Below are 7522 nucleotides of genomic sequence, written 5' to 3' on the forward strand. Positions count from 1 at the left end.
TCGTCCTAGTTACCAGGGAGGCCGAGGTGGGGTTGCGTCCCGGAGGTGGAGGCTGCAGTGAGCTGGGATTGTGCCACTGCACTCCTGCCTGGGAGACAGAGTGAGTCCCTTCTCAAAAAAAAAAGAAAGCCGGGCGCCGTGGCTCACGCCTGTAATCCCAGCACTTTGGGAGGCCGAGGCGGGCGGATCACAAGGTCAGGAAATCGAGACCACGGTGAAACCCCGTCTCTACTAAAAATACAAAAAATTAGCCGGGCGCGGTGGCGGGCGCCTGTAGCCCCAGCTACTCCGGAGGCTGAGGCAGGAGAATGGCGGGAACCCGGGAGGCGGAGCTTGCAGTGAGCCGAGATCGCGCCACCACACTCCAGCCTGGGTGACAGAGCCAGACTCCGTCTCAAAAAAAAAAAAAAAGAAAAGAAAAGAAAAGGCCGGGCGCAGTGGCTCACGCCTGTAATCCTAGCATTTTAGGAGGCTGAGGCAGGCGTATCAACTGAGGTCAGGAGTTCAGGACCAGCCTGGCCAACATGGTGAAACCCCGTCCCTACTAAAATACAAAAATTAGCCGGCATGATGGCGGGTGCCTGTAATCCCAGCTACTTGGGAGGCTGAGGCAAGGAGAATCGCTTGATTCCGGGAGAGGGTGGCTGCAATGAGTCGAGATCGCGCCACTGCACTCCAGCCTGGGCGGCTGAGCGAGACTCTGTCTCAAAAAAAGAAAGAAAAAGAAAAGAGAAGAGGAGGGTAGGGAAAGGGGGAGGGGAGTGGGAGGGAGCAAAATAAAAAGGTTTTTAAAATAAATTTTTAAAAAAGATAATTCAGTGTTGTGGAATCAATGAGAGAGCAATTTGGCTAGTAAATCAAAAAGGACTTCTAAAAGCTCACCTTTTTTTTTTTTTTTTTTTTTAAAGAGAAGTGACCTCACTATGTTGCCCAGGCCCAAGTGCTGTGGCTATTCACAGACTCCATCATTGTGCATAGCAGCCTTGAACACCTGAACTTACATGATCCTCCTGCTTCAGCCTCCCCAGTAGCTGGGACTACAGGTGCCAACTACCATCCCAAGCTTTAAACGCTTTTTTTTTAATTTTTAAAAACATGGAATACTTCACGAATTTGTGTGTCATCCTTGCACAGAGTTCGTGCTCATCTTCTCTGTATGGTTCCAATTTTAGTATATGTGCTGCCAAAGCAAGCACTACAAGCTTAACTTTTAAGAGATAAAGACCTTCCAAGAACAGGGAATAGAGTGAAATAAGGCAGGCAAGAAAGTCTGGAGTATAGGAAGGAGAAAGTTCAGTTGTGTGAAAACAAATGAAAAGACTACACTAAGAAGAATTCCAGGAAGTCAGGCAGTTAATCCACACTAGAAGAGAAATTCCAAAGAAACAAGAAAGAGAAACTGTAGCATGGCCTAATAATTTAGAGACGTCTCTACCAACTTGGTCAAATCATTTATAGAAAAAATTATTTTGATTGTATCTGTCAAAATAAGCCAATTGACACTGACTATTTATCTTCTATCTGTAATTCCACGACCTGGCATGACAAACTGTTCTTCCATACTGTGGTGATTTTTTTTTATTTTGTTGCTAATTTTTGGTGTGACACTTTATGAAAGACCTTTTGAAAAATCTGATTGTTTCTCCCTTGACTTGAATATGTATTTATCACACTCAAAAGACTTTCAGAGAGTATTTAGATTTCATTATGTTTGCCCGAAAAATCACTTGCCTTGGCCAATGAAATTATCCTTTATTAGAAATTCCAACAGCTTAATTATTATGGAGGTAATATAAGCACTCATGGATAATTTAATGCCAAAGAAGACCTACAGGAAATTTTCACATGGTTGTGCAAGTAGACAGAAACATAGGAAATCAACTTTATTTTATACAAATGTAAGCTAATTTAGAGGGAAATAACTTAGATTAACTTAATAACTTAGATTGTAATTGATGTATTCGATTATATTATAATTGATGTAGTCAAGAGAATGACCAGAAGACTAAGTAGCCATTGTAAACCATTTTATTAAAACATTAATCCTGCTGTTCCTGCAATTCCTAAAACAAATTAACAAAATAGCCTGAAAAAATTTTTGAACATTGTCAGGAAAACTATTTGAAATAAGTCATAAAATTATGAGGTCTTTTCTTGTCCTTATTTAAAAAATCTTCCTAGAGAAAATGGCAAGTAGCCCTGGCATCTAATATTAAGGATAAAACCAAATTAAAAGAGTCAGAGAAGGACAAATACAATGAAAGAAATGAGAAAATAAGAAAGAAAGTGGTCAATAGAAAACATACTGAGTCAGGAGATATATTTGAGCTCTGATTTTGTCACTAATTCAAGTTCTCTTTGTTTTTCTTTTCTTTTCTTTTCTTTTTTTTTTTTTTTTTTTTTTTTTTTGAGGCAGGGTCTTGCTCTGCCACCCAGGCTGGAGTGCAGTGGTAGGATCTCGGCTCACTGCAGCCTTCACCTCTCTGCTTTAAAAGGGCAATCCTCTCACCTCAGTGTCCCGAGTAGCTAGGACCACAGGCATGTGCCACCATGCCCGGATAAAATTTTCACATTTTTTTTAAAGACAGTGTCTCCCTATATTTCCCAGGCCCCTCAAATGTTCCTTCCGCCTCAGCCTCCCAGTATGCTGAGGATACAGGCTTGAGCCACCACGCCCAGCCTGTTTTTCTTATCCATAAAATTAGGGTGGTTTCTGTATTAGCTATCTCACAGGCTTTGTGAGAATTAAATGAGATAATATATACAGTATACACAAACTGTTAATCAGAAATGATTGTAAATAGATATTGAGAAGAATAATGTCAAAACCTAAAATAAGGAACAGGCCCAGCACCATGGCTCATGCCTATAATTCCAGCACTTTGGGAGGCCGAGGTGGGAGCATCACTTGAGGCCAGCCAGCCTGAGAAACATAGCGAGACTGCATCTCTATTGATTGATTGATTGAGACAGGGTTTCACTGCAGTTTCTTGTCTTCCAGGCTCAGGTGATCCTCCCACCCCAGCCTCCCTGGTAGCTGGGACTATAGGTGCACACCACCATGCCCGGCTAATTGTTTTGGTATTATTAGAATTTTGCCATGTTGCCAAGGCTGATAAACTCCTGGGCTCAAGTGATCCACCTGCCTTGGCCTCTCGAGGTCCTGGGATTACAGGTGTGAGCCACCTTGCCTGGCCAAAAATTTTTTTTAATAAAATAAAATAAGGGCATGCCTAGGACAACATAGATTCATGATATCCAAGAATCATAGAAATAAGGAATGCACTCTAACCTTGAAAATGGTGCAAACAAAATTTTTTTTGAGGGAGGGTCTCACTCTTGCCCAGGCCGGAGTGCAGTAGCGTGATCTCAGCTCACTGCAACCTCTGCCTCCTGGGCTCAAAAAATCCTCCCACCTCAGCCTGCTGAGTAGCTGAAACTGCACGCATGCCTCACGAAGTCCTGGGATTACAGGTGTGAGCCACTGTGCCCAGAAGAAATTTTTAAGTAGAAGAAAGTGCTACAGAACATCAAGTAGCAAATTTATAAAACTCACTAAAGGAAAAGAAAAATATTTTTCAAGTAGGATCTAAATAAATGAGATGGTAATCCTAAATAAATGTGGGTGATTGGGATTTTCCATTTCCAGGTTCATGAGGTTGCCATTTTAGAGGATGCCACTGGGCCATTGACAGAGACAGACTGCAGATGGAATAGGCCATTGGCATGAAGCAGCCAAAATACCATTTCCTCATACTATTATTGTTCCGTTTCTTATAGCCACCTCCTTAGGGAGGAAAGGACCTAGTAATTGAGTCCCACTTCCACCACTTCGTCCATAGCCTTCTTCATCTCAGTAGATGGCAACACTGGCCTTCCAGTAGGTCAAGCCATTTATCACAGGAATCATCCTCTGCTTTCCCCATTCACTCTCACCTTACAGCTAGTCCTTCAGTGAATTTTGTCGGCCTCGTCTTCAAAATTATCCAGAATTCCATCATGTTTCACTGCCAGTACTGCTACCACCAGCCCCGATCCAAGTCACTATCTTCTCCCTCCTGGATTATGGCAGTTGCCTTGTCACTGGTCTCCTTGCTTTCACGCTCAACCCGTACAGTTTGTTCTCCACACAGTGGAATTGTCTTTGCAAAAATTAAAACTGTGAGAAAATTATGACAGTGAAAGAGATCTGACTGACTTGATCTTGCTTCTAACCTCCAAGCTGTCCTTGTTCATTTCTGGGTGAAGACTGAACTAACTTTGGGAGGAATTTAGTTTATAGTTTAACTTTGAAAGATGATAGCCCTTTCCCAAAACAAACCCTCTTCTTGCCTCGGGACCAGACTGCCTTTGTAGGACTAACAGATTAGCCACAAGATTAGAAATTATGGTTTAGGAGTCATGCAGTTAGAGGCCACATGATTCTAAACCTCCCCAGTTGCTCCTAGGGATAACATCACTATTGTAAAACCTAAGATTGATGCGGGAGATATTTTTCAGACCCTGATGGATTAGCTGGTGCCACCTAGATCGATAAACTGGCTCATCTGGTCTTGTGGTCCCCACCCAGGAACTGACTGAGCACAGGAGGACAGCTTTGACTCCCTTTGATTTCATTTCCAGCCCGATCAATCAGCACTCCTGACTCCCTGGCCCTCTATCCACCAGATTATCCTTAACCCTTGTCTCTGAATTTTCAGGGAGACTGATTTGAGTAATAATAAATCAATCAGCACTCCTGACTCCCTGGCCTCCTATCCACCAAATTATCCTTAACCCTAGTCTCTGAATTTTCAGGGAGACTGATTTGAGTAATAATAAAACTCTGGTCTCCTGTTCAACTGGCTCTGTATGAATTAAACTGTTTCTCTAATGGCAATTCCCCTGTCTTGATAAATAGACTCTACCTGGGCAATGGGCAAAATGAAACCACTGGGCAGTTACAAGAGCCATATATGTTTTCTAAAATTCTAAGTTGCATCATTACTTTCCTGTGTTTAACACCTACTAGTGCCTTACCCTGCCACTCGGTTATCAAAACAGCCTATAAGGTCTCATGATGAGGGTCCCAGCTACCTCTTTGATCTCATCTCAGACCATTCTCTGGCCCCAACTCTGTCCATCCACATTGGCTTTCTTGCTGTTCCTGGAAATCACCAAGCCTGCTTCCCATTCCTAAAGCTTCTGCATGTCCTGTTCCTTCTGCCTGGGATGCTCTGCTCCAAAATATCTACTTGGCTCACTTCCTCTTGTCTTTACTTCCTTATGATGCCTTCTCAGTTAAGGCCTTTTCCTAACTACTGTCTATATGAAATTACAGTCTTGCCCAGCACTCCTTTTCTTTCTTCCCAGATTTATTTTCTCCACAATAGTTACTACCATCTAGCATAATATGTACTTTACTAATTTATTAGCTTATTATCTGCTCTTACTACTCATCCTAGAATCTAAGCTCCCTGTGGCAGGGATTTATGTCTGTTTTGTTCACTACCATATCCCCAGGGCCTATAGTAGTACCTAGGTTATAAGGAACTCAAATATTTGTTAAATGACTAAATGAGTAGCCTTAATACAAAATTTATTTTCTGTCTGCAAAAAAAGAGACTACTTTACCCTCTTCATGGTATAAGCGATGCTTCTAAGATTTTGAGCCCATTTTAATTTCTTAAGTAAATTTTATTGTATGTTTGAGATTTACAACATGATGTTATAGGATACATATAGATTGTAAAATAGTTACTATGGTGAAGCAAATTAGCATATCTGTCATCTCACAGTTACTTTTCTGTGACAAGAGCTGCTAAAATCTACTTATTTAGCAAAAAATCTCAAATACCGTGTAATTTTATTTACTATAGACCGCTTACAGATCTGCTACTTTGTATCCTTTGAATTATATCACCTCATTTCCTCCAGTGAATCTCCAACCTTACCCCGGTAACACCATTTTATTCTCTATCTCTGTATGTTTGAACTTTTTAAAATTTTAAGCTGAGTGCAGCGGCTTCTGCCTATAATCCCAGCACTTCGGAAGAGTGAGGCAGGAGGATACCTTGAGCCCAGGAGTTCAAGGCTGCAGTTAGCTATGATCATACCACTGCACTCTAGCCTGGATGACAGAGCAAGATCCCACCTCAAAACTAAAATAAAACAATTAAGGCCAGGGGGTGGCTCATACCTGTGATCCCAACACTTTGGGAGGTCGAGGTGGCTGGATCACTTAAGCCCAGGAGTTTAAGACCAACCAAGGCAACGTAAGGAGACCCCCACCTCCACAAAAAATACAAAAATACAAAAATTAGCAAAAAAAAAAAAAAAAAACGAAAATAGATTCCAAACATAAGTGAGACCATTCAATATTTTTATTTCTATGTCTGGCTTATTTCACTTAGCATAACGTCCTCCAGGTCCATCCTACAAATGGCAGGATTTCCTTCTTTTTTTTTGAGACGGAGTCTGGCTCTGTTGCCCAGGCTGGAGTGCAGTGGCCGGATCTCAGCTCACTGCAAGCTCCGCCTCCCGGGTTCACGCCATTCTCCTGCCTCAGCCTCCCGAGTAGCTGGGACTACAGGCGCCCGCCACCTCGCCCGGCGAGTTTTTTTGTATTTTTTAGTAGAGACGGGGTTTCACCGTGTTAGCCAGGATGGTCTCGATCTCCTGACCTCGTGATCCGCCCGTCTCGGCCTCCCAAAGTGCTGGGATTACAGGCTTGAGCCACCGCGCTCGGCCCCTTCTTTTTTAATGCTAAATAATATTCCAGGCCGGGCGCAGTGGCTCACGCCTGTAATCCCAGCAGTTTGGAAGGCCGAAGTGGGCGGATCACCTGAGGTCAGAAGTTCAAGACCACCTGGCTAACACAGTGAAACCCCGTCTCTACCAAAAATACAAAATTAGCGGGGCGTGGTGGCACATGCCTGTAATCACAGCTACTTGGGAGGCTGAGGCTCGAGAATCGCTTGAACCCAGGAGGCAGAGGTTGCAGTGAGCCGAGATCGCACCATTGCACTCCAGCCTGGGCAACAAGAGTGAAACTTTGTCTCAAAAAAATAAAATAATACTCCAGCGCACGCGCACACACACACATGCTACATTTTCTTTATTCATTCATCTGTCTATGGACACAGGTTGTCTCCATATCTCGGCTATTGTGACTAATGCTGCAAAGAACATGGGTGTACAGATATCTTTACAAGGAGGTGGTTTCCCCAGAGGGAGATTCACGGTTTATATGATAGTTCTGTGGTTTTGAGGGGTTTTTTTTTTTTCTTCTTTTTTTTTTTTTTGAGACAGAGTCTCACTTTGTCGCCCAGGCTGGAGTGCAGTAGCACAATCTTGCCTCACTGCAGCCTTGACTTCCGGGGCTCAAGCAATTCTCCCTCCCACATAAGCCTCCCAAGTGGCTGGAACTACAGGTGCGCAACACATGCCTGGCTAATTTTTGTACTTTTTGTAGAGACAGAGTTTGCCATGTTGTCTAGGCTGCTCTCAAACTCCTGGGCTCAAGCAGTCTTCCCACCTCGGC

At 43.0% G+C, this 7522-nt stretch overlaps 1 non-coding gene across 1 annotated transcript; it reads right to left on the bottom strand.

Annotated features, from left to right (window-relative positions):
- Positions 1–1089: 1089 nt before the first annotated feature.
- On the bottom strand, positions 1090–1196 carry LOC116275478. The gene has a single exon (XR_004184611.1). It is a non-coding gene; the product is annotated as a U6 spliceosomal RNA (small nuclear RNA).
- Positions 1197–7522: the final 6326 nt, after the last annotated feature.

This window comes from Papio anubis, chromosome 6, assembly GCF_008728515.1.
Source record: "Papio anubis isolate 15944 chromosome 6, Panubis1.0, whole genome shotgun sequence".
Lineage (NCBI taxonomy): Eukaryota > Metazoa > Chordata > Mammalia > Primates > Cercopithecidae > Papio > Papio anubis.